This window comes from Leopardus geoffroyi, chromosome C1 (genome assembly GCF_018350155.1).
Source record: "Leopardus geoffroyi isolate Oge1 chromosome C1, O.geoffroyi_Oge1_pat1.0, whole genome shotgun sequence".
Taxonomy (NCBI): domain Eukaryota; kingdom Metazoa; phylum Chordata; class Mammalia; order Carnivora; family Felidae; genus Leopardus; species Leopardus geoffroyi.
The window spans coordinates 126,366,048-126,391,991 of record NC_059328.1 but is presented as its reverse complement, the minus strand read 5'-3'; the positions used below and the strand labels follow the sequence as shown (position 1 = coordinate 126,391,991).

At 42.7% G+C, this 25,944-nt stretch overlaps 1 protein-coding gene across 1 annotated transcript in view; it reads left to right on the top strand.

The window, feature by feature from the left end:
- The window catches only part of TMEM163 (transmembrane protein 163), a 240,666-nt gene that overhangs the window by 110,277 nt on the left and 104,445 nt on the right, over positions 1-25,944 (top strand). The window lies entirely within an intron of this gene.

Genomic DNA, 25,944 nt, shown 5'->3' with positions numbered 1-25,944 from the left:
GGGTTGATATGGACTAATTAATTTTCAACCCTGAATGAATTCTCTTTTCACCTTTGTTTCCTTCCCTGTAAAAAGTCCTTGAGGTCTAGGGAGGAGCTTTTAATGTGCCACGAAAATGCATCTTCTCAATTTAAGAAAATTCCTTTACTACTGAGTAATTGGACACATATAATACTTCCGCTGTTTACTGAAGTTTGTGATTAAAGCCTGGGGTTGAGATTTCTTTTAGGTACCAAATCTTCTGGCTTAATAGTTAATCTTTGATAATTATGGTATTTCTTGTTTCTTGTTATTTTATTTTACTTTATTTTATGACTAGATTTACCAATTTGGTATCTTGAGATCTTTCATGTCATATGTAAGAAATCATTACTATTTTTTATAGGATTAAAAAAATGTTTTAATGTTTATTTCAGAGAGAGAGAGCAAGTAGGGGAGGGGCAGAGAGAGAGAGGGAGACACAGGGAGCCAAAGCAGGCTCCAGGCTCCGAGCTGGCAGCACAGAGCCCGACGCAGGGCTCGAACTCTTGAACGGTGAGATCATGACCTGACCTGAAGTCAGATGCTTAACCAACTGAACCACCCAGGAGCCCCAAGAAATCATTACTATTGACCAAGGGCCAAAAATTTGTTTCTTTAGCAAGAAGTACTTGAGAAAGAAATTAGCAAGAAATACTCATGCGGTAAGCGGTAAGAGGTAAGCGGTTCACTGTGTGACTCATACTCCTTCTAATTTTCACAACTTCTCAAGTCATTATATCACTTTGCAGATAAGAACGCTGAGGTTTGGGGACATTGAATGATTTGTCCTGTTGCATGGCTGATACAGGGTCGTGACTGGATTCAAATCCACGAGTGTCTGTCTCAAGGCTGTGTGCAGCCAACCTGACCACGCTATTCCTGAAAGAGTATTTGCCCTTCCCATTGGGTCCCTCTTAAAGGGGAGATTAGGGGGTAAAGGGATGAATGTGATTCAGCAATGACAGCAGGAATATTGAGAACTCAGATGAATCCAGAACTTTGTAATTCAGTGGCTGTCCATTTTTCTTAACCCCTCAAAAAGTACTTTGTGGAAGAAACTTCAGATTTACTTGCAAAGAAAATATCCTGGAGGAATCATCCTGAAAAATTACCAGAGGTAATTATAGGGTCTGAGTCATGTAGGTAAATAGGTTTATGGTGGAGTGGTTTTAAGTCCATTTTATATTATAGTATGAACAAAACAAATGGAGTTTTGAAAAAGAATTCTGTGTCCATATTATATGTGTTTTGGAAAAACTGGAAAACTTAATGATAGTTCTTGCATTGAAAGCTCTTATGGGACTAGTTGCCCCTTGAATAGACCTGAGTTGAGCTGGAGCTGGGAGCTGTGGGGAAGCTGTCACAGGACAGCTGAGGTTGCTGTAGTAAAGTGGGGTGGGGGTGATACACCAGACCCCCCTCCAGTTCTAGGAGGGTTTGATGCCATCCTACTGTTTGGGGTTCCTTCCAAGCACTGTACCTGCTGGAAACATCTATCCCTTCTTTTGATCTCCTGTTATAATAATTGAACCATTTTATTTCCTTTTCTGATTGTCTATTTAAATACTGGATGGGTTCAGGATAGAGGTTTGTATCTCTGTGGTGGGGAATTTGGGGATGGAAGAAGCTCTTGGGGAATAGAGCACTCAGTCTCTTTTCACCCCTCTCTTTCTTTAGAACACGGTAGGCTCCACTTGGCTGAGCTGTCGAGAAATTATTGCTTTGTATATGCACATTCACACAGACTTAGTTATTTATAATCCACTTAGGCTGTGAGGTTTTACATGATCAGAATTACCATGTCCAGGCTGTGTTTCAGATTACTGGGACAAGATAGATGGAGAGTAGTCACAGCTGCATATTAATATTATTTTGGATGTGTACACTATTTTTTATATTAGCTCTACCATGGGGAAGTGTCGTCTGATGCCTTTTGCAATTCATTATCAAATTAATCTTCTCCAAATGGATGCACACGACATTACACATGCAAAATCTAGCCACGTGGTAAATGCTTCACAACTCGTGTGTGTAGCAAGATGTAAATATAATTGGTGGATATGAATGTCACCCATTACATTTCTGGTTCCAGAAAGGCTGTACCAGTGCAGTGGAGCCATGAACATAACCAAAACGTCTGCTCTTCCCTGAGGTGGGTGAGTCTGGGTTCTCCTCTTTGGCTTTGATGAGAGTAATCGTTTTTGAAATGGGCAAATCCACAACCCAAAATAGTGTGAGAAAAATCTATATGTGGACTTTGCTTTTTCTAGCTAAATCCTGTGATCAAGACTTTAAATGGAAGACTGCCAAAATAGTGCACATCTCATCTGAAAACTATCCTTTCTCTTCCTCTTACTTTGAAATTATGAAACAAATATAACTGTATTATCAAAGGTAGGAACATTGGAGGGGTAAAAGAGTCAGTCAGCCATAATTTCCCCTTGTTTAGGACAGAAGTAAATACCCTGTGGGCACAGCTGCTCACAGTGGCAGGTGGGGGAGAGCTGGGGAAATGACTCCCAGCTGGTGTGGGTGTGGCCTGAGTACCTTGGGGACACCTGGAGGAGATAGCAGGGAGTAGGGAGAGTGGTCCAGACACTTCCCTGTACTCTCTCAGTCTGGGCTCTGAGCCTCTGACATATATGGTAGCTTTTTTCTGGGGTATCACCCCTTGCAGGGATCCAGTTCCTGCTGGCTCTGGGGACACTGTCTCCTCCCCTTGTCACTCCAGCCCTAGTGTGGAACTGCTTCTGACTGTTACTGGTTTCTGGGTGACTCACTGGGTTCAGTTTTGACCTTTAACCCTACAAGGTAAAGTCTCTTCTTTTGAGGCATCTAGGGTGACTTCTGTTCCCTGCCGGGACTTTGGTTAATAGAGGGGACTTTTGGGGGAAGGAAAGGACCATCCAGAAGAGAGATGATGTGATTCCCATAAAGAACATAGGTTTTGGCTCTTGAGAGAAGTTGATTTAGAGTTGATGCTTACATCTCTCTCTGTGTGCGGGGTAGGGGGGGGGTATGTGTGGGTGTGTTACAGTGTGTAGTGTATATATGTGCATGTATGTGACCTGTATATGTCTATCTAAAATGCTAAAAAAAAAATGTCAGCTGCCTTCAGTTCAGGAAATATCTATTGGATGCTGTTTTGTGTCAGCCTCTTTGCTTAGCACTGGGGCAAGCTTGGAGGAGGGGTCTGCAAATAAGAATAAGGTAGTTGTGGGCCCTAGTAGTGTGGATGGGATGGCTGAAGGGATTTACAAGTTTTAGAAATAGCTGGCTGTGCAGCATTTCAGCAGGGAGCACATATTAGTGTCTTTGTTTAACGATACTTCAGTTGAGGGGATTTTAAGGGGTTCTTCCTACCTCTCATCTTGAGGCAGCGTTTATAGCAGGGGAAGGAAGGAAGGACACCATGTGCATCAGAAGCATGGAGGTGGACCTGTCTGCAAGCGCACAGTTGCCTTTTCTGTTGGGGACTTGAAACGTTTGCAGATGCATTAGATTTTCAGAAGGTTTGTCCCCTGCAGGCCCTAAACCCTCAGCTTTGTAAGTGGTTCAGGAGAGGCTAGGCCATTATCTGCCTCTCCTGCTGGTTTGTGTGGGAGACCTTTCTCTCCTAAAAAGAAAATCTTGGCCTCTGAAAGGCATTCAGCTTGATTGGTAAGGAGTCCTGCTGGGCCATTTGTTCAAGGTTAAAATTCTTACTTCCACTTAATGGGTAGCCTTTTATATTGAGAAAGCCTACCTTGCAAGCTAAAATTAGGCTCATCTGGGATCAAGCCCTTAAACTAGGGTTGCAGCTTTCCCAAAAACATGACTTCAAAAGGCCTTATCGGCATTTTTGGTATCCTGATTTAGGGCTTAGTGAGAAATATTTCAGTAACAGGCTCGTGGATGACTAAAACCACTTCATAGACTTTCACAGCCAGGTCATAATCCCCTACCTAATACTTCATGACTTTCTCCTTCAGATCACCAAGAGATCTCAAAATCCTCATATCCCCTCTATTCTCACTTTGTGTCCCTCTGCCCCCCTCAACTGACCAGTCAAGTGTCCTTTCCTCAGGGGCTTATCCACCCATGGACGCTGTTGATGGTCAACCTCTGAAAACCCTTCCCTCAACCACTAAGGTACGAAACCTTCCAGCTCTCATTTGTCCACTCACATGGTTCCTTTTGTTTTCTCCCTGACTCTCCCATCTTTGCTCACCTCTTAAGCATAGGCGTTGCCCAAGGTCCTTCTTCATTCTTCTTGACATGGAGAACTATCCCTCCATGTCCCTGGACCTGACTCTTGGGGGGCAAGTCCCAGGACCCTCCCTAAGCTTAGTGATTGTCCTGAGGCTCGGCACTAGTTGGAAGCCTGTCTCCCCAAAACTTGCCTTGTTTTAACATAGGATGTTCTCTTCTGCTTACCTGGTGAAATCCTACCCAACTGGAAATAGAACTAGGCTCCCTGGTGAAATCTTCTCTGTTTCCTCCCAGCCAAACTAGACAGACCAGCAAATTTATTGTGTCTTCCTAGGGGTTGAGCAATGGCCAACCTCTTGAGGCGAGAGAGTGTTATTGCAGGAATGTGACACATGGGTGGCATGGCATGAAATAATCCCATGAATCCTGCCTGTGTGTCTGTCTCCCCCAGCAAATATGAGCTGAGGGGCAGGGATTGTTGTGCTCACTTCAGCCCTGCAACCCTGCCCACACCGCAGGCCCTTGGTAATGAGTGTGTAGAGCTAAAATGAAGGCAGGTGTGAGCATGACCAGGGAAATTGTCTGACAATGGAGGGGGCAGTTTCTTAGCCTTGCCTCCTGGATGAACAGAGGCAGGAATGGTAGGGATTGAGGGTGGGGGACCTCTGACTGTGGTTGAGGTGGATTTATTTCCAGACTGCTTTAACCAGGTCCCATTTTGTAGGTGAAAAATCAAGGCCAAGCATCTTTGTTTCTTTTTTTTTTTTTTAAGTTTATTTTGAGAGGGAGAGAGGGAGAGCGAGCAAGCACAAGCAAGGGAGAGGCAGAGAGTGAGAGAGTCGCGGAGCCTGACATGGGACTCGATTCCATGAACTGTGAGATCATGGCCTGAGCTGAAATCAAGAGTCGGATGCTTAACTGACTGAGCCACCCAGGTGCCCCTAGGGCAAGCATCTTTGTAAAGTTATCCCCAAATATCTGTACTTGTGCTTTGTGATCATTTCCTTCTTGATTCTTCTCACTCAAGCCATGCTGAAAAAAAGTCCAAGGGCAAGTAGGTGATTTTCCCTCCCCCACCCTCCATCTGGCCCCTCATTCTGCATGCTCAGGAACCCTATGTTGCCCCTTTTTCTCCCCACATTCCCACATGTTTGGGCTGCCTTTCTTGGCAAGTGGTTCCTGCCTCTTTGTCTCTACTATGCACTCTAATTGCTGTGAGGTACCTTTGAGCGTATTAGAAAAATAAAAGTCTTTCTGGAGTGTGGATATGCTTCTCTCATCAGGGTGCTCAGCTTGGCTGGCCCACTGGCCTAGGTTTCTGCTCTCAGTGACAGGAAGCCCTTGGGCAGTGAACAGCCTGCACAGCTGTATGTGGGGTTTTGTATCACATGTAGCCATCATGCAATCAGCTGGGAAACCTGCAAGCATATCAGCTCCCACTAATGAGTTTACCCTCCCATTTGGTTTTCAGATAATTTCTTCATCTAAATAGGTGTTTTCTGGGTGCAAATTAGTTTTTTTTTTATATTTTTTTATTATTTTATTTTATTTTATTTTTTATTTTTTAAATTTTTTTCTGGGAGCAAATTTGAAGAACAACAAAAATCCTTGGCAGGTAGTAAATAATTCTGGAGAAGGTGATATTTGAACACACCTCCCCCGGTCTCTGGTACAGCCTGCACTGGCTGTGTTTTGCTGTCTTCATGCTTGGCTGTTTTTCTTTTTCTGTAAACATACCGTGTACAGATCTTATTTATCTTCATTGTATTCACCTACTCGGTTTCCTGAGTTACCAGGATCTGCTGCTTCTTTACTGTTTGGCAATATGGGTTTTATTTCTCAATCCTAATTGCTCCCTTGGTTTACCAGTGTTTTCATAGTGGTTTTGAAAATTTTACTCGAAACCCTTAGAAATGTAATTAAAGATACAAACTGCTGAGCGGTAGCTAGAGGCTCTGGCCTGAAGGCCGTGTAACGGTTGCTGGCTGTCTCAGCAAGCTCTGCTCTGTGGGTCCCTCTCCAGGTTTACAGAGGATCCTTCAGTCCCTGGGAGCTCTAATAATAGAGGCAGATCTGCACCTGCTGTCCCAAGAATAATGACCAAATTCCAGCCAAACGGCATTGGAAGTTTTGCAGAATGAAGGGACACGAGCCTTAAAGCACTGAATTAAACATACTAAAACTCTGTCTAAAATTTATGCCATCTGGACTCCTCCGGTTAATTGAATTATGCCTTTAATACCATTTTATCGTTTGAATTGAATTTACCTTTATCCTCGTATTCGACACTTAAAACAGCACAAAAATCTCAGAATTAATTTATCCAGATACTGTCGAGAACTGTGAATTGGCCTTTATCTCTTGAAAGCAGGGCTTCACAACCTTGGTACTTTGGATACTTGGGGCTAGATCATTTTTGTGGACGGGGTTTTCCTGTGCATTATAGGGTGTTGAGTGACAGTCCTGGCCTCTACTCACAAGATGCCTGGAGTATCTGCCCCCTTCCTCAGCTGTGACGACAAACAGTGGTCCCCAGAGGTTGCTAAATGTCCCCCGGGGGGCCAACATGCCTCCGGTTGAGAAGCAGTGGGTTTACACTTTTCTCATACAGCTTGAATGTCACTGTCTAGACTGAGTTCCTTCAATCCATCAGTTTTTAAATTTGACCTGTATTTCATACTAGACTATGGAAACATCCTCATCATTTTGGTTTTCCCAGTTGGTAGATTGCACACAATAAGAATCTGTGCTGAAGAGAAATGACTGGTCTTCATGTGCCTTTGTGGCTGGCTGTCTTTTTGTGGTGTGCAATGATAATGTGCAGGGAAGCCTAAAATCTCTGTTTCCTCTGACCATGTAAATAAGCCCCATATTGTTCTCTCCTGTATACATGCACAGCTTGCTCAGCAGGTCCACAGAGTGTGGAAGGCCCCTTGATGGTCAACCCAGTGGCTTCATCTGTGGGTTATAGATGTCTCAGGCATGTTGAATCTTTGCAGATTCAGCACTGTGTTTTACATCTGGGTAATTGTAGAATATTTAAAAGGGAATGCATACAAATAGCACATAAATGTCCTATGAAGTCTCCTCCAGTATAGCATTTTTATTAGCTCTCTTATATGAAGAATATTGGCTTTTTACGGAACTGTAGACACTTCCCCGCACAGGTCATGAGAAGGAACACATTTCAGATCATTATGCACTTCGGGGCCTATAATAAGCACGTGGTCTTCTGCGCTCCGAGCTTGGACTGATAGGACAGCAAGACGCACTAGGAGGGCACGTGACTTAACGTCAGGAGAGCAGGACTGTGGCACATGTTGATGCAGTCTCCGTCAAGTTGTTTCCCTGTCTGGAGCCCAGTGCTTTTTCTGTTAAATAGAGATATAGTACTAGATAGACCGACCACCTCTGAGGACTCTTCTAGCTTAAGTGAAAATGTATGATTTTAATTAAAGTGATAATGAGCTTGGAGTTTTCAAATTAAATTGAGTCAGAAAGGTGTCTTTTTCTAAGAGGAAGGATAGTGGTAGGAGCTTAAACGTTATATTTATTCCATCAGTGAAACTTTCAACCGATGGATGTAATTAATGTTGCCATGGAGAATTTGTGGACTGAGAATCACAGCTGCCTTTGTGTCTTCTTCATTTACAGCCTTAGAAGCGAACTTCATTGGAAAATATGTGTGCATGTGTCTGGAAGCTGAGGGTGAGGGTGGCCGTATTTTCCCCTCTCTGCAAATTCGGAGACCTGGGTGCTAGTTTTAGCTGTGCTTTGTGACTTTGGGCAAGCCACTCCATGTCTCAGGGTTCAGCTGTCACCCTAATGTGAGGAATTGGGCTTTGGTCTTGTGCAGAAAAGGTGTGCACATAACACATGTGCCTGTTTGTCCTTAGAAAAGCCTGCTTGCAAGGTTTGTCTTTGGGTGGCATGTTGGGCACCTGGCAAATAAACACTTTTCTACACTGATTTTAAACTTTCTCTCAGCGGTAAGAGTGGCTCACTGAGCCTGAACGTTCTGTGCAAGCAGTGTAGTTTATGCTGAACACCTGTGTGCCTTCTGGGACTCTGGAATTTTGGTATGTGCTAGACAGAAGGTTCTTACGTGGTGAGCCCCTGAGAAAATCCCTGGGTGCTGACTCTAACAAGCTTTCCTGGTAGACGACACTTTGCACGTGTTGTCACAACTTGGTGGGGGAATTAAACACACCCTTCCTGAATTCTCTGGGAGAGGCCTCTTGGAATCTTCTGCCTTGTCTTCTCTGCATTTTACTTCATGCACTTTTTCCCTCCCCTGATTTGCTTTTGTATCCTTTTGCTGTAATAAATCTCAGCCATGGGTAGAATTACATGTTGAATCCTGTGAGCCCTTCTGGTGAATCACCAAACCTGGGGTCTTGAGGACCTCTGGTAAAAATATTCTAAAACTCTCTAAAAATCTATAAAGTAGAATTCTTGGGATTTTTTTTTCCTGAATAAAAATTACTTCCGTATCTTAGGCTTTTTTCCCCCTCTTACCTTGGTAGTGAGACAAGGTCATGGTAGAGAGTGAGCTGGCAGAAATCCCCCTGTTCTGTGGTCAAGCCATAGCTTGGTTGGCCATTAGAGGTGTGCTTTCGACTGTAAGAAAATAAATACAAGTGAGAAAAGGTCAGTGCAAAGTAAGACGGTAACCAGGCAATATCATTTTAGCCATTATCCTATTAGTTTTATATTTTACCCATTGTGTGTCCTTCTATGTTGTTGAATTGAATATAATTGGAGTCTTAAGACTGAGGCTATTTATAATTTGAGGGGAGCTTATTGTTTGAAGAAATCCTCCTGTGAATTGATTCCTAATTTATCTTTGAAGTGAAGCCAAATTGAGTGGGGGAGGAGTGTGAGCCTTAGCATTGAGTGATCTGATTGAAAGAGGCGTACGTATGTTGTAGCAGTCAAGAGTGTTCCAGACACAGACAATAGAAAGCCCTCTTATTAGTTTAAGCAAAATAAAGGAGAACATATTACAGAATGCATTTGTCTGGATCCATGGCCTCAAGTGATATTGTCAGAATTCTGTTTGTTTCCTTCTTTCCTGCCTCCTTCCTTTTCTGTCCTCTCACCTTTCTTCTGTGTCAGCTCTTCATTCTCAGGCCAGCTCTCCAATATGTGGTGGCCTTGCATTGTCCCTGAAGGCAAGGTACCCCTCCTGGGAAGGAAAGGAGTCCAAAAAAGAAAAGAGGATTTCTTTTACCAAAAGAAAAAAGAAAACAGAATGAGCAAAAACAGCTGTCTAGTGTATATGTCTGTGTGGATCCCAGGAAAAGTTTCCATGGTATCCACAAAGTTGAGTGTTGTGGGTCCCATTGATTGGTGGTAGCTGATGGACATCTTTGAGGACCATCTCTGAGTATGGAACCAGAATATGGCCTTACTTTGCTGATGGGCAGTAACTGTATCAGAGGCTTGATCTGGGCTAGGGACTGGGGATGCGATTGTGGTTAGAGCACTAGTCCTACCTACAAAGGATGGTATGCAGTGTGAAGACCATCCCCCTTATTGATATGGATAGGAAGTCTTCATTTACATAAGTGTTTTTCAAGTGTTCTTTTTAAATGAATCCATGCAGTTAAATTTACAAAAAAAAAAAATTTTAATGTTTATTTGTTTTTGAGACAGAGAGAGACAGAGCATGAATGGGGGGCGGGGGTCAGAGAGAGGGAGACACAGAATCTGAAACAGGCTCTAGGCTCTGAGCTGTCAGCACAGAGCCCGACGCGGGGCTCGAACTCTCGGACCGTGAGATCATGACCTGAGCCGAAGTTGGCTGCTTAACCGACTGAGCCACCCAGGCGCCCCAACGATGCAGTTAAATTTTGACAGATCCCCCTTTTTAAAAATTTAAATTTAAGTTAGTTAACATATAGTGTAGTTTTGGTTTCAGGAGTAGAATTTAGTGATTCATCACTTACATGTAATACCCCGCGCTCATCCCAACAAGTGCCCTCCTTAATGCACGTCACCCATTTAGCCCATCCCTCCCCACCTCTCCTCCAGCAACCCTCAGTTTGTTCTCTGTGTTTAAGAGTCCCTTATGGTTTGCCTCCCTCTCTGTTTTTATCTTATTTTTCCTTCCCTTCCCCTATGTTCATCTGTTGTGTTTCTCAAATTCCACATATGAGTGAAATCATAAGATATTTTTCTTTCTTTGACTGCCTTATTTCGTTTAGCATAATACCCTCCAGTTCCATCTACCTTGTTGGAAATGGCAGGATTTCATTCTTTTTGATTGCCAGTATTCCACTGTATATGACACACCATCTTTATCCATTCATCGGTTGATGGACATTTGGGCTCTTTCCATACTTTGGCTATTGTTGATAGCACTGCTATAAACGTTGGGTCCATGTTCTCTTTCAAATCAGCATTTTTGTATCCTTTGGATAAATACCTAGTAGTGCAATTGCTGGGTCATAAGGTAGTTCCATTCTTAATTTTTTGAAGAATGTCCATACTGTGCCATCCATACAGCCTAAGCGGCTGCACCAGTTTGCATTGCCACCAACAGTGTAAGAGGGTTCGCCTTGCTCTACATCCTAACTAACATCTATTGTTTCCTGTGTGGTTAATTTTAGCCATTGTGACAGGTGCTAGGTGGTATCTCATCATGGTTTTGATTTGTATTTCCCTGATGATGAGTGATGTTGAGCATCTTTTTTCATGTGTCTGTTATCCATCTGGAGGTCTTCTTTGGAAAAGTGTTATTTATGGAGAGGCCTCTAATTTTTAACAGAGGTGAGAAGGAAGTTGCTCTGATTGAAGTGAGCGTGTGTGTGTGTGTGTGTGTGTGTGTGTGTGTGTGTGTCAGAGAGAGAGAGAGAGAAGAAATCATTGTGTGATCCCTCAGGGCTTAAACCTATAGTGTTCTGAGAAATTATTTTGAAGAACTCTGTGTTGGATGGGCCAACCATGCCAGAGAGTATTGAAATGTTTACTTCACTGTCCTGATGCCTAGTTATGAGTTATTTGTCAGCACTGAGTAGAAATAAAGTTGATCCTATCCAGGGAAGAATTATTGTCATAGGATCAAGAAAAAGCTTGATTTCTTACTCTTATTTTCTTTTGGGGGCATCAGCACTGATTCATCTTTGATTTATAGCTCAGTATCAGTGGGAGATTGTCCCCATTCATGTAAAATGCAAAAACACAGCTTTCCATCTATAACATCCTATCGGAGCTCAGTTCAGGTTATTTGTATCAGGGTAACTAGCTGCTCTATGGGTCTTTGGCTTAGTGACATCGTGGTGTCTCTGTAAATCACTTCAGAGGGCTGTATCTTCCATGTTTCTTCATGTGACTCATCCCTAGCCTTCTCTTGTGAAGTTGTATTGATTGTATGATGGATCTGATGATGTCTTTATTTGCTGTTGTATATTCTTCTCCCTTCAGAATGCTCACATGGCACCTGTTATGGCTAATGCATTTGTTGACTTAGAACCTAGCCTTAAAATTTCTTTGCTTTTGTTCTTGTTTCTATCATTTTGTAGGCCATAACAACTCATGCTCAAGGTTAATGAAAGCTGGTGATACTTTATTGGAATGTAACAGACCTTGGTTATCCCCAAATACATCAGTTAACACAAGCTTTCCTATTTGTTGAGTAAATTACCGTATTCTATTACAAATCTTATTTGGGTCTAGTTTTATTATTTTAAGTGATGAGAATGCTAAGGTTTTGCAATTAACTACTTCAGGTATGAAAGCAGTGTTTAAAAAAGAGAACCTAGAAGTTTTCAGGCCCTAACAAATGAGGCAGTGTAGTTGAGTACCTGACCCACAAAACCAGTGCAAGATAAGTTTCCTGACCTTTGTGTATACCCAGTGAATGTCCAGGACAGTTGTGTCTTCGAGAATATTCACATTTGTTCCTCCTCCTCTTGATTCTCCATTAGTGTCACACTCAGCTGGAAAGAAAACAGTTTGCTGCAAGTGGAGAAAGGTGCTATTTGGGGGGCTTTAATTTTGGGAGATCTCTTATTTTATTTTGTGGGTGTTCACAAATAGTAGATGTATTTGATCTCTCACTGGAGAGCAGGCCCAGGTAGTCTAAAATGCCAGTCACTGCTCAAATCTCTATCTGCACAAGTCCTTTTTGGCTAAATCCAGTTTAAGTCCAAGACAGCAAGCAACCACATAATAACTCATCCACAGCGGCCATGTCACAAGGCATTAGGCTTCTTTCTTTGGTTGTGGCACATGAACCTCTGTCTCCACTTTGGGAATACATGAAGGCACATGCACAGAGTAAGAAAACCAAAGCACACAAAAGGATATGCAGTGGAATGAAGGCGTTCTTCCCACCTCCACTGCCAGTCACTCCTGAGGCGATCGCCATCCACAGGCTGTTACATAACTTCTCTGACATTTTATCTGCATACGTGTGTTCTTAATTATGTGTACACACGCACACACACACACACACTTTAATAATCACTCTATTAATTGACTTCCTTTCATCACTCATTACATTTTGCATCATTACAAATCTTTTGAAGAGCTTATGGTATTCCATAGTATGAATGTACAATGACTTATTAAATTACTCTCTTATGAATGGCTATGTGGTTAATGATTTGCCATTATGCATTTGTAATAAACACTTTTGTGTGTATTCTTTCTGCACCTGTGCCAGTACAAGTACAGAATACATTTCTCAAAGTAGAACTGCTGGGTTCGCTGGATCTGTGTTATAAATTTTGCTAAACATTTCCAAGTGTCCCTCCAAAGAGGTTTTCCCATTGGCACTGCAGGAGAGAATTTGTATCCCCATACCCTCACCAACCCTTGGCACTTAAAAAGTTCTTTTATTCTTGCCATTCTGACAGATGAAATAAAACTGATGTTTTCTTTTATCCAATTTTGCCATCTTAAGTTTATTGGATGTTTAAAGTCTTTTTGTGAAATTGCTAGTTCTTATCCTTTAGGCTCTTGGGGTATTTTTATTTTATTTTATTTTATTTTATTCTATTCTATTCTATTCTATTTTAATTTAATTTTTTGAAAGAAAGAGAGAGTGTGTGTACGTGAATGGGAGAAGGGCAAAGAGAGAATGTTAAGTAGGTTCTATGTTGGGCACGGAGCCCAACATGGGGATCCAACTCAGAACTGTGAGATCATGACCTGAGCTGAAATCAAGAGTTGGCCACTCAACTAACTGAGCCACCCAGCACCCCCTCTTGCTTTTTTTAAATGCTGATTTGTAAGTGTTCCTTTCTTAAGAACTAAAGTATAATACACATACAGAAGAATGCACAGATCAAAATGAGAGTTTGATGAATTTTCACAAAATGAATGTACCTGTGTAATGACCACTCACACTTACTCATCTTTTTACTTGAGAAGACCTTCTTCTGTCCCCTCCCACTCACTACTCCCTATGCCAGAGGTAATCACATCTTGAATTCTACCACCATACGTTGCTTTGCCTGTTTTTTGAATGTTATACAAACAGAACCGTAAATAGATCATCTGCTCAGTGAATGCTTTATTTTCCTTCCTTTCCCCTTGTCATTATTTGTCGGGATTCATACTGTAATTACAAGTAGCTGTATTTCATTTATTGTCACAATTGTCTACTATTCCATAGGATGAATATACCACCAGTTTATCCATTCTACGGTTGAACATTTGGATTGTTTCCAGTTGTGACAATTAGGAAATGTGCTGTGTGAACTATGCTGCTGTGAATGGTTTTGTAAGTGTCTTTTCATATCCACATATATATATATTTCTTTTGGGTATATATCTAGGAGTGGAATGGCTGCATTGTAGAGTGTGATAATTTTTTATAGATACTGGCAGCCAGTTTTCTAAAGCATTCATACCAATTTACATTTCCACCGGCAGTTTTTAAGAGTTCCAGTTGGAACACATCCTTGCTAGCATTTGAAATGGTCAGCCATTTTTCTTCTGTAGGGGTATCTCTTTGTGATTTTAATTTTCTTTTCCCTGGATGCTAACGAAGTTGAGCATATTTTCATGTGTTTATTCATTATTTGTATATCATTTTTTTTCCATAAGAAGCCTGTTAAATCTTTTGTCCATTTTCCTTTTGGGTTGTTTTTCTTTTATTGATTTGTAAGGCTTCTTTACAATGGATACAGTCCATTGTTGGTTACTAGTATATAAATATCTTCTTCCACTCTTTGGCTTGCTGTTTTGCTCTTTTAATAGGATCTTATAATGTAGTTTAATTTACTGATCTTTCCCTTTATGATTAATGTGTTTATGTCCTGTTTAAGAAATCTTGTCCTTCCCCCAAAGTTATGAAAATGTTCTCCTGTGTTATGAAATACATGTCTCAAATAGATATCTACTGTATTATTTTGTACTTATCATATACACCCACAGAACATCTCCAGTTGTTTTTTGTGTATGGTGAGGTAGAGTCAATGTCTCAGTACCATTTATTGAAAAGACCTTTCTTATCCCCAGTATACTTCAGCAGTGCCTTTGTTATAAATCAAGTGACCACATATATGTGGATCTTATTTTGTCCTGTGGTCTTTTGGTTTATCCTTTTGCCAATACTGTTCTGTCTCAATTAGCAGAAGATTTTGAAATAAATCTTGATATCTGGTCGTGACTGTCTTCCAGGTTTTTTGGTTGTTGAGTATTATCTTAGCTATTCTTGACTCTTCAAGTTCCACTTAAACTTGAGAATCATCTTATTGTCTCACAAAAAACCTGCTAGAAGTTTGGTTGCTAATATCGAATTTTGTAATCTATGAACATTGTATATTCCTCCATATATTTAGTCTTCCTTAACTTCTGTCTGTAATGTTTTATTATTTTTCTAGGCAGAGGTATTACACCATTTTCATTAGTTTATCTCTAGATATTTGACTTTTTCTGTTCAAAATAGTATCTTTTTAGACTTGCATTTTCTCACTGTTGGTGACTAATATAGAAATAACTGGTTCTTGTGTGTTGATTTAGTGCCTGGTGGTTTTATATATGCTGAATGCACATCTTAATCCTCTTTGCTTCTCTGATTCTGTCTGCCAGTTTGCCAGTACCTCACTGTTCAAAAACTGGGGCTTTATGGAGAGGTGGGCATGAAAGGAGCAGCATGCAGTTTTAATTTGAGTATCTTTTCTCAGGGTGCTTTACCTCTAATCTTAATAATCTACCTTGACGAGCATCTTGCTTCCTTGTGAGCAAGAGAAGACTGCATGGTCCGCTGTGCAACCTCTGCTCTTCTCTTTGAAAATGCCATTGGTTTTCCAGCTGCTTGATACTTACACCAGTGGCTGTCTGAGCCCTTACTCCTTTAGTTTCACTTCCCTTTCTCTCTAGTGTGTGGATTATGGGGAAAAGGTTAAGGAGTGGCTCTGGATCAGGAGCCCCATCTAGTTACAACCAAACTTGTTATGCCTGTAAGTGGTTTGGCTATGCCTGTAATTGTTTGGGCTATAGATAAGCTATAGCATCAAATTGTGGAAAACTCTGAGCTCTGCCTAAGATTAGATTCAGGTATATTATCAGCTCTCAACATCTTCCTCAGTATAATGTAAATTTTAATGTATTTGTAGATTTTCTTTGTAATTGGGGCTTCAAGGTTGACCATTGGCTAGTTTCTTTGATCATTATATTTTTTCTCTAGCATTCCATGCTTTGGTGGGTTTTGTAGAGGAGAGCGGTAGGAAGGGAGGAGACAGAAGGTCTTTATTCTATCAGGTTTGACTTTTATTCTCCAAGTGATAATGCTGATGATCTTCTAATGGCTTTGATTTAGTGCCATTGAGTAAATATTTATTCAGCACCATTTCATTAAGCCAAATTTTTGAAGTCTTATTTAGTGTACTCCTCTTCCCCATAATATGTTCTTTTTTTTTTTTTAATTTCTTTAGTAACTCTTTAAACCAAAGGGGTCTATTGTGTGGTTTTATGTGTCAGATGAAGGGCCATCTTAGTGATCTTACAAGGATGACCTTAAGTGACAACATCTATGCTATTGCTAGCTCTCATTGCCCAGGACATTAGCTTTTGGTTCTGGTGTGAATTAATCATTGCATGTTAAATAAAAACCAGACCTTAGTATTAGGTTTAGGGATTACTCAAGCATTTATTTTATTTTTTTTAGTAAGAAATTACTATTTTTAAAAAATGCTAATTTGTTTTGAGGGGGAGAGAGAAAGACAGACAGTGTGAGCGAACGCAGGTGCATGAGTGGTGGGGAGAGGCAGAGAGGGGAGAGAGAATCCCAAGCAAGTTCTGTGCTGTCAGTGTGCAGCCGGACATGGGGCTTGATCTCACAGACTTTGAGATCATGACCTGAGCTGAAGTCAAGAGTCAGATGCTTAAGTGATTGAGCCACCTAGGTACCCTGCTCAGTAAACAATTATTGAGCACCAACTAGGTACTAGTGCTTTCACAGGCCCTGGGTATAGAGAGTTGAATACAATATAACCCCTGACTTAGGTTTTCGTAAGCTGGTTGGGGGAGACAAGGATCATTTCTGTGTGGTACAAGATGAGGGCAGTAGAAGTGGGAGCCTTGGGTGGCAGAGGAGGAGTCCTGGGCCAAGTTAGATTCATTCTTCTACATGTTGGTGTCCAGTTTTCCAAGCACCATTTGCTAAAGAGACTGTCTTTTTTTCCATTGGATACTGTTTCCTGCTTTGTCAAAGATTAGTTGGCCATACATTTGTGGGTCCAATTTGGGTTCTTTATTCTATTCCATTGGTCTATGTGTCTGTTTTTGTGCCAATACCATACACTCTTGATGATTACGGCTTTGTGGTAGAGGCTTAAGTCTGGGATTGTGATGCCTCCTGTTTTGGTTTTCTTCTTCAGTATTACTTTGGCTATTTGGGGTCTTTTGTGTTTCCACACAAATTTTAGGATTGTGTGTTCTAGCTTTGAGAAGAATGCTAGTGCAATTTTGATTGGCATTGCATTGAATGTGTAGATTGCTTTGGGTACTATTGACATTTTAACAATATTTGTGCTTCTAATCCATGAGCAAGGGATACAGGAGTGCTGATGCATAGGGACACATGTACACCTAAGTTTATAGCAGCACTTTTAGCAATAGTCAAATTATGGAAAGAGCCTAAATGTCCATCAACTGATGAATGGATAAAGAAGATGTGGTTTATATATATAATGGAATACTACTTGGCAATGAGAAAGAATAAAATCATGCTATTCGCAGCAATGTGGATGGAACTGGAGGGTGTCATGCTAAGTGAAATAAGTCAGTCAGAGAAAGACAGATGGCATACTTTTTCAGTCATATGTGGATCTTGAGAAACTTAACAGAAGACCATGGGGGAAGGGAGGGGGAAAAATAGTTACAAACAGGGAGGAAGGGTGGCAAACCATAAGAGACTCTTGAAGAGAACAAATGGAGGGTTGATGGGGGGTGGGGGAGAGGGGAAAGTGGGTGATGGGCATTGAGGAGGGCACTCGTTGGGATGAGCACTGGGGGTGTTGTATGGAAGCCAATTTGACAATTATATTAAAAAATAAAAAAAATTTTTTTAAATAAATAATGGGCTGTGAGTGAGCATTCAGGCTTGCACTTCCCAGCAACTGCACTCAGAACAGAAGGCTAGAGAAGACCCAACTGTGAGGGTTCTGTTTTGTAAAAATTTCCCCATCTCTGTTTTCTATTGAATGAATGCTTTATTTACTAGGTGAAAATAGCAGTGTTCTGTGATGAAGGGCTAGTTAGTGCATTAAGAGGCATATTTCATCAAATCGTTCAGCAAGTCACCACGATATCCCCAGCTCATCGCAACAGTAGGTAGCATGTAGTAGATACTCAGTAAACGTTTGTTTGTTAAATGAAAGAATAATTGGTGAGCTCAGGCTGTCCGTGTTTGTCTGGACAGGGTGGGTCGCAGGACAAGGTCTGAGTGTAGTCTGAGGATGCCCAAGCACACCCAGTGCTCACAGGCAACACACTACTTTCTTGAAAGCCATGCTGGGATCACAGGGAACCACAGCACAGAGAGGAGTCAAATCACATGTAGTGGAAAATGTGTAATTGACATTCAGCAAGAACCCTGCTCCTATTATTTGTTCTGGTCAGTGAGGTCTTTGGAGTCCATGTACCAACAAGTGAGGGAAGATGGTTCACTTGATTGAACATAGTCCATAAATATTCATAAAAGTTAGGTAGCCAGGGCTTCAAGCAGCTTTCCCTCCTCTTCATTCCCTCTTCTTTGTAGAAGAAGCAAAGTGAAGGTGTGTGTGGTTGAGAAAACCAGCATGGCTCTTGGTTTTTTGTCCCTGAGCTGGTGCCTCCTGTGTGTGTGGTACTTCTGAGAACCTGTCTAAACTAGGTGTCTTCTGTTGAGTGGCGGTTGTCCTGCCTACATTCCGGTAACACTGACTGTAGTTCTGGAATGGGGGTCAGGTGTGTTTCATGTTACGCTAACTGAAGCAGGGTGAATATATTGTGTGTGTCGGAGGCAGTCAGGGTGCCCTGCTCTCCTTGGGGGGAAAACTCTCCTTGGGTTGTTTTCATTCTAATTTTTTTCATTTGTACTATTCTGTGCTAGTTCTTAGCTTTCTGGTTTTAGGGCTGTTCTTGCCCTTCCCATAGTCCTAGGTCTTTGCTATTTGCAAATGCTCCAAGTTCTCTTTGAAGAATGGTCCTTATAGAGGCCAGTTTCTCCATTGTGCCCCATAAAGTGCTAACTGTCAATCCAATTGCTGACGGAATGGCTGCCTGGTAACACAGATGGGCCTCAATGTATTGAATCTGTGGTCCTGTCCGCCTTCTCTCTGAAGACTCAGTTCACAGCAAGCTGGAGCTAAGGAGAAGTTGTTGTTTCAATCAGTCATTCAATCAAGGAATCAATCTGAATGCTTTCATGTGTTTACGCACTGATATAGGTATGTAGGAGACATCAGGAAACAAAGCAGAAAAGCTTATGGACTTTGTAGTGCTTACATTCTAATGGGTCAAGGGGGGCATAATGGTATGCAATATTTATGAATAAGAAATCAGATAGTGGGGTAGAAGATAATATGTGCTCTGGTTAAAGAAAATGTAGAGCAAGATCAGGGGGAACTAAGATGTGGGAACTGGGGCAGACTTCAGTATTAAATAGGGGGGCTGGGACAGGCCCAGATGAGCTTTGGCCAGAGACCTGAAGGAATGGAATGGACCATTTGCATCCTGGGGTAGGAATGCTCTCTGCTAGAGCCCAGACCTGGCAGGAGGCCAGTGAGGAGGCCCCTGGGCTAGAAAGCAGTGAGCTGGTGTAGCTGGTGGGGGAGGAGGTCAGTGCATGGGGATTTTGGCCTTTACATGGAGTACAACAAGCAGAACCACTCTGGCTGCATGTCATGGATGCAGGGGCAGAGGTACAGGCAGGGGGGATGGCTAGGAGAATATGAGGAGTCTAGGCAAGACATTTTTGTGGTTGCCCCCTCTTACAAACCTGAATGCAAATGTATCTTTCATTGTAAAGTGGCCCAGGCCACTATTAAATGACACTTGGACCTCCACAGCACTAGCACAAAGGCAATATTCTCCAACCTCTTCAAATCCTCTCTTGCTGTGGGTTACAGATGGTCTTGTGGGTATGTAATTGGGAGAGGGAACATCTGGCCACTTTCTATACATGACCACATACCTCTAGGTCATGTCAAAGAGAGAAGGAGAGTCTCACGATTATCCCTGGGGTCTTGGCAAGGCTTTGCTTGTCTACAGGCTGACAGAGCCCAGGAAGGTAGAGGGAAGTGTCCATAGCAGGCCTGGGACTAACTAATGGGTCTCCATTCTGGGGAAGCTCTACAGAAATGATAAAGGCTTTAGAACCTAGTCCATGGTAGAGCTTGTTGTAAATTCCTACTGTAATTTATAGTAGGAAACACCAGAGGCTGCTGTCCAAGCAGCACAATGACTGGCAGGCATTTTGCTGAGGACTGCAGATATGGAGATGAATCTACTGTCCTTTCCCTTAAGCTGCTCGTGGGCTGCATCTAAAGTCCCATAATCAAGCCTGCTGGGTCAGCTAGATAGCAGAGGTGGCCAGGCAGGTAAGGGAGGCCACCTGGGTCTGATGCTGCAGGAGAGGCAGGTGACCAAGAGCACATGCCCTGTCCAGCAATGCCCTCGCTGGGAGAAAGGGATAGACCCACACAGGCTGATCTCAGGTTTTCCAGAGAAGCCAAAAATCCAGGTCTTCTTCTTCTTTGTTTTAATTTGTGAAGTCTCCTGATTTAATTTTTTTTAAGGTTTATTTATTTTTGAGAGAGAGAGATGGAGTACAAGTGGGAGAGGGGCAGAGAGAGAGGGAGACACAGAATCTGAAGCAGGCTCCAGGCTCCAAGCTGTCAGCACAGAACCCAATGTGGGGCTCGAACCCACAGACAGTGAGATCATGACCTGAGCTAAAGTTGGACCCCCAACCGACTGAGCCACTCAGGCGCCCCATGAAGTCTCCTGATTTTAAAATGGCAGTAGCCAACTCTAATATTTGAAGAGTACTATATAGGTCAAACAAAAACTTTCAAATTTCATCCTCAGGTGGCCCTTTTGCCAACTCTGGTCTAAACAGATAAAATACAAAGTCAAGTTGCTATGCTGCGACTGAGGAGGAGTAGTCTAATGGGCAAAGCAGTTTTGAGTTTTCAAACCACTTCTCCCTCTTTTCCGCCAGTGATAACTGAATTCAGCATCCTATCGCAGATGACTGTAGTCTAATCTGTTTGTGCGTGAGAGAGTCTGGAAGTTATTGGACACTCTGTGGAAGTGAGTTGGAACCTGGATCAGTTAATTTTGACTCCTCTCAGCTCTACCTCTTCTGCCGTCTAGGCAGTAGCAAGCACGATGAAGGTGGTGATGGAAAGAATTCTCAAGTTGGGTTAATTATGAAGCTGTGGGTGAGGCGGTTGCCAGGCGTCTGAGTGACAGAGATGGTTTAATTAAAGTGGGATTGATTTATTAGTGCTTTACTGGCCACATAATTTAGCAACTCGGAGGTGTTACGGGGCCTGGGGTATTGCTAAAGAGTGCTAAGGCTCAAGATAATTATTGCCTTACTTAGGAGAGAATGACAGATGGGACCTCATTGTTGCTGTAAATCTAGCCTGCAATGGAAATGGCATTCTTTGTGTAACGTTGTTGAGGGGCTCTCTGGCTCAGACCACAGTTGCCTTGCTGGTGCTCCCACCTCTCTGTGCATTTCCAAGGCACTTTGAACCTCCACACCCCTCTCTCAAGCTTGGGGCTTATTCAACTGCATGATTTGCATTTGGCTTTGCCCTAACAATGGGTTGCCTGGGTCTGCTCCATTTCCCAGCTGTCTTTCTGTTTGAATTTTGAGTTTTCAGTCTGATGGACTTTCTGGCCCATGTGTGACTTAGTCGAGGAAGGTCTTTAACCAGACCTGTATAAATATTTATTTAAGACTTCTGTTGTCTGTGTGCTTCTCAGAGTGTAGCTGTTATTACCCCTTCGACACAGAAATGAAAGTAGAATGTAGGACAAGAGAAGACCTGGGAGACAGGAGGTTCCATGGACAGAGAGGGACATTTTACTTATGTGCCACACCCTGGCTCACCTGACCCTGATGTGTGCTTCTGCAAACTCTCCGGGGCATTAGCAGTCCACTCAGGTAGGTGATTTAGCTCAGAGAAATGGATTTCAGAAACTGAGCTGTAATGAAGACATGTATGATAGTACGTTTTCCTGTTAGCCAGAAGCCCTGCAGCCTGCCCCCCAGTGTACATCATAAATCTGATTTCTTCTCTTCTGTTTTAGATCTTTGGCTATATTGTTAGGCGTTGGGTAATTTTTCCCCCCAATAAAATGGATTTCCTTTTTCTAATTTGAATGGCCATGTATGATGGTTGTAGAAAAATGTGGAAAATACAAAAAAAAAATTGATAGGAAAGAAATCCACTCAAATATCCCCACCCACCAAAGACTGACCACTATCACCATTTGAGCTTTTTTTTTTAGTTGTTTGCAATGCATCTTAAAAACATGGTTGTACTGTAAAGCTAGTTATACACACGTATTACCCTTTACTACCTCATATTTTTGCTCAAACAATAAGGAAATCTATTATTTCACATAACTTTCCTCCACTCCTTCTTGCATCAGGCAAAATGGCCTCACACATACCAGACATTCTATTTCAGGGCCTTTGCACTGACCCTTCTTGTTATCTGGAAGGTTCTTCTTCTAGGTGATTGCATGGCTCACTCCCTCACCTCCTCCACGTCTTTGCTCAAATGTCATCTTTGCAGTGAAGCCTCTTCCGACCTCCCCATTAAGTTTTCACCTGTGCTAGCCAGATGCCTCCTGACATAGGCCCATCCTTTTTCATGGCACCCAGTGCTGATGACACCTATCATGCCACCTATGTGTTTATTATCAATATCATTATTCTAACTAATGTGCTCATAGAAGCATTAACTAAATGTACTTTTTGTCAACATTTTGAAATACCTTACATGTAGCTTAATTTTTTAATGGACTGTACTTTAATCATCACCCTGTTACTGGACTTTTAAGTTGCATCCAGTGTTTTGATTTTATAAATTACATAAACCTATGATGAACCTTTTGTGTATAAAGTGTTTTTCCATATCTTTTTTTAAAATATGTTTTTATTTTTGAGACAGAGAGGAAGAGAGTGCACGAGTTGGGGAGGGGCAAAGAGAGAGGGAGACACAGAATATGAAGTAGGCTCCAGGCTCTCCACTGTCAGTACAGAGCCCAATGTGGGGCTTGAACTTGTGAACCACGAGATCATGACCTGAGCTGAAGTCAGATGCTTAACCGACTGAACCACCCAGGCACCCCATAACGTGTTTTTCCATTTCTTAGTCATTAAAAGAGATTCTTGGACATGGGATTACTGAACAAGGTAAATTGTATTCAGACTCATGGCTGCAAGTGGCACAAACTCAACTCAAGCTGGCTCAAGCAAATTAAAGGAAATTACCAGCTGACATATTTGAAAAATACAGGGGTAGACTTCAGTTAGGGCTGATTCCAGAGGTTCAGTGCATGTTATCAGGGATCTGATATCCTTCATATCTGCTTTCCTTTGTGTTGGCTTCATTCTAAGTCAGCTTCTCCCCATTTAGGACAAAATTGCTACCTGTAGCCCCTGTTTTCATGCTGCCAACTATATAGTCCCATATTGGAAAGACATCCCCTTCCCAGTATTTTTGGCACAAACTCCGGACAGGTTCTCGCTGGCTCACATTGAATTGTGCCCCTCTTGAATCTTTACCTTTGGCTGTGGGACAAGGGTATATGAGAGTGGAGCTGATGATGTCATTCAACACAAACCATACACGCTGAGGATAAGGACGTAGCTCTCCCCAGGGGAGACTCAGGGTGCTCTTACCTCAATGGGGAATGGATGTGGGGAAGGCCCCAAAACTACAGATCTTCATTTTACTTAGGAACATTTTAGGAACTCTGTGCCTTCATAGGGGAGAAAAAGAAGGCACAGAAAATGAAGGGAGTCCAGTTACATCCTAAGCATGCGTGTTTGGATGTGCGAGGCCAGCCCAATCAGATGGTGGTCTACTGCTGCTCTCTCCAGGGAAAGGGAGGCAGGCGTGAAGGGGGAAACGCAGGCCTCGGCTCCCTGGGGAATGAGGCTCCAGTGGCCTGTGATTGCATGCCTCGTCGGCTGTTGGCGGCCACTGGCTCCCGGAGTGCATGTTTAAATTATGAGCAGTGGAGACAAGTTCTAAATGTGAGGAGCAGAAGTGTTCTGGAAAATTTCCCTAGGGTGTTCTGATAGCAATGCTCTCCGGATGAATTTAGAGGCTCCTGACAGTAGGGCACTCCATTCCAGAGCAGCGGTGGTGTTTGTCATGCAGGCCCTGCACTGCCAGCTGACAGCCTCAGCAGCTTCTGTGGCCCTTGCCTTGACCCAGAGAAATCTTCGTAAGAGAGCTCTGCTTCACGGCAGCCCCACTGCCTTCTCTCTGTGCCTCTTGCCAGCTGGCAGCATAATTTTGAGGTCGAAAGGGTCCTTATCTGTCATCCACTGTTGAATGTGCACCTGCCTTCAAGGTATTGCTAGACTTTTGTTGGACCTGTGGTGGCTTTCAGCTACCCTCAGCCAAGTATGATTGTGGCTCCGGGGGCACCTGCTTTGTAATCCCTACCTTTGTGGTCAGTCATCTTGGCTCTGGTCTGCTGTTCTCCAAGTGGGAACTGCCCACAAAGGGAAGCTGTCAGAGCCAAGGCCCTGTGGAGGGCCCCTCAGTGTACCCCAGATTCCCCACACAATTTAGCATTATCTCCCTTTGCAGCTTATCAGGGAGATCCGATGGAGCCAATTTATAAGTAAATGATACATGTTAGTCCTTCCCTTCTGTGAAGGACTCTGGTTAACCTGGAGCTCTTAGTCAAACTTTCCTTGGTGCATGGAGGATAGAATAATATTAATATTCCACTTGTACTCTAAGTTATTCGTCCCCTGGGCAGGCTTGAAGTACTCACCCAGTCAGAACTTTCCATATGATTCTGAGAAGGTTTGAAATCATAGACACTGACTCCAGCTGAATCAGGGAAACCCCTCATCAATGGCCATCTCCTTTGTGGGATTCCAGAGTCTCTAAGGTAAAGTTCCTTGAGTTTGTCAACATAATCAACTGGGTGTACACCTCTTTGAAATCTTTAATCCACTGTGTAAATGTGTGGTCTTACTGAATAGCTGATTAAAGCCTTTTACAGTAACCAGTAACAGTTTACCTCTTGGGAAAACAGGCAGTCTTCTGGGATGGCAAATGTGGTACTTTATCCATTGTGCCCTCCATTCCATGGTGCCCAGGGCAGACAGTGATGGGTGGGGACAGTGCAGGAGCTCTTCTTTATCTGCTGTGTATATTGAGCATCTGGGAAAGATGTTAGTAGGAGCTAAAAAGGTTTCCACTGCTGATGAACAAGTAATCCACAAAAAGCACAGAGCCAAGATACTGTAAAAACAGGCTGTAAAGTAAACAAAACAAAACAAAACAACAACCCAATACTTGTTTCTGTGAAATTTTTGAAGCTTAACAAGTTACCGAGAACTTGGTGCAAGTCAGGCTTAGAGTCCTCTAGTGTATCTTGGTGCTCAGTGCAATTCCTTGAGGGATCTCCTGCTATATTTGCTCATGTCAGTGTGGCCTGTGAGTTGAGTTCTTTGGGAAGAGCCAGAGCCCCTTTGCATCACCACGGCTGTGTTGCCCACAAAAGCTACACCCCATCACTGCTCACAGCTGGCTCTGCCCTTCTTATGCCCAGGAACAATGCAGGGATAATGACGCAGCTCATTGCAAGAGCCAGAGATGGTTGGGAATTGAATGAATTGCATTGGTCTTACACAGCCTGAGGGCTGGAGTGTAGCTGACTCCCTGGAAGGGCTTGGAAATGTGAAGAAGCCAGTGGTTCTCTTGCCCCAGAATTGTATTTACCCTATGCTTGTCTCTCCACTCCTTGGTGTTTATAGCAAACGATGGCCAACTCCACTTCTGTGTTCTTAGGTTTCAATTCTCACAACATTAATCAACCATCTAGATTCTCTCTTGGTTTCAATTCTTAATTCACAGAAAACGAAGTGTGCTTGGTTCACATTGGGTCAGATGACCCCATAAAAGCTGGGGGCAGGGGCACAAAGCACAATATGGCTGTCCAGGGCCCATTCCTGGATGTTATGGGGAGGACAGAGAATGGGGCCATGTGGTGAGCTGAGTTGGGGCTCAAAGGGTA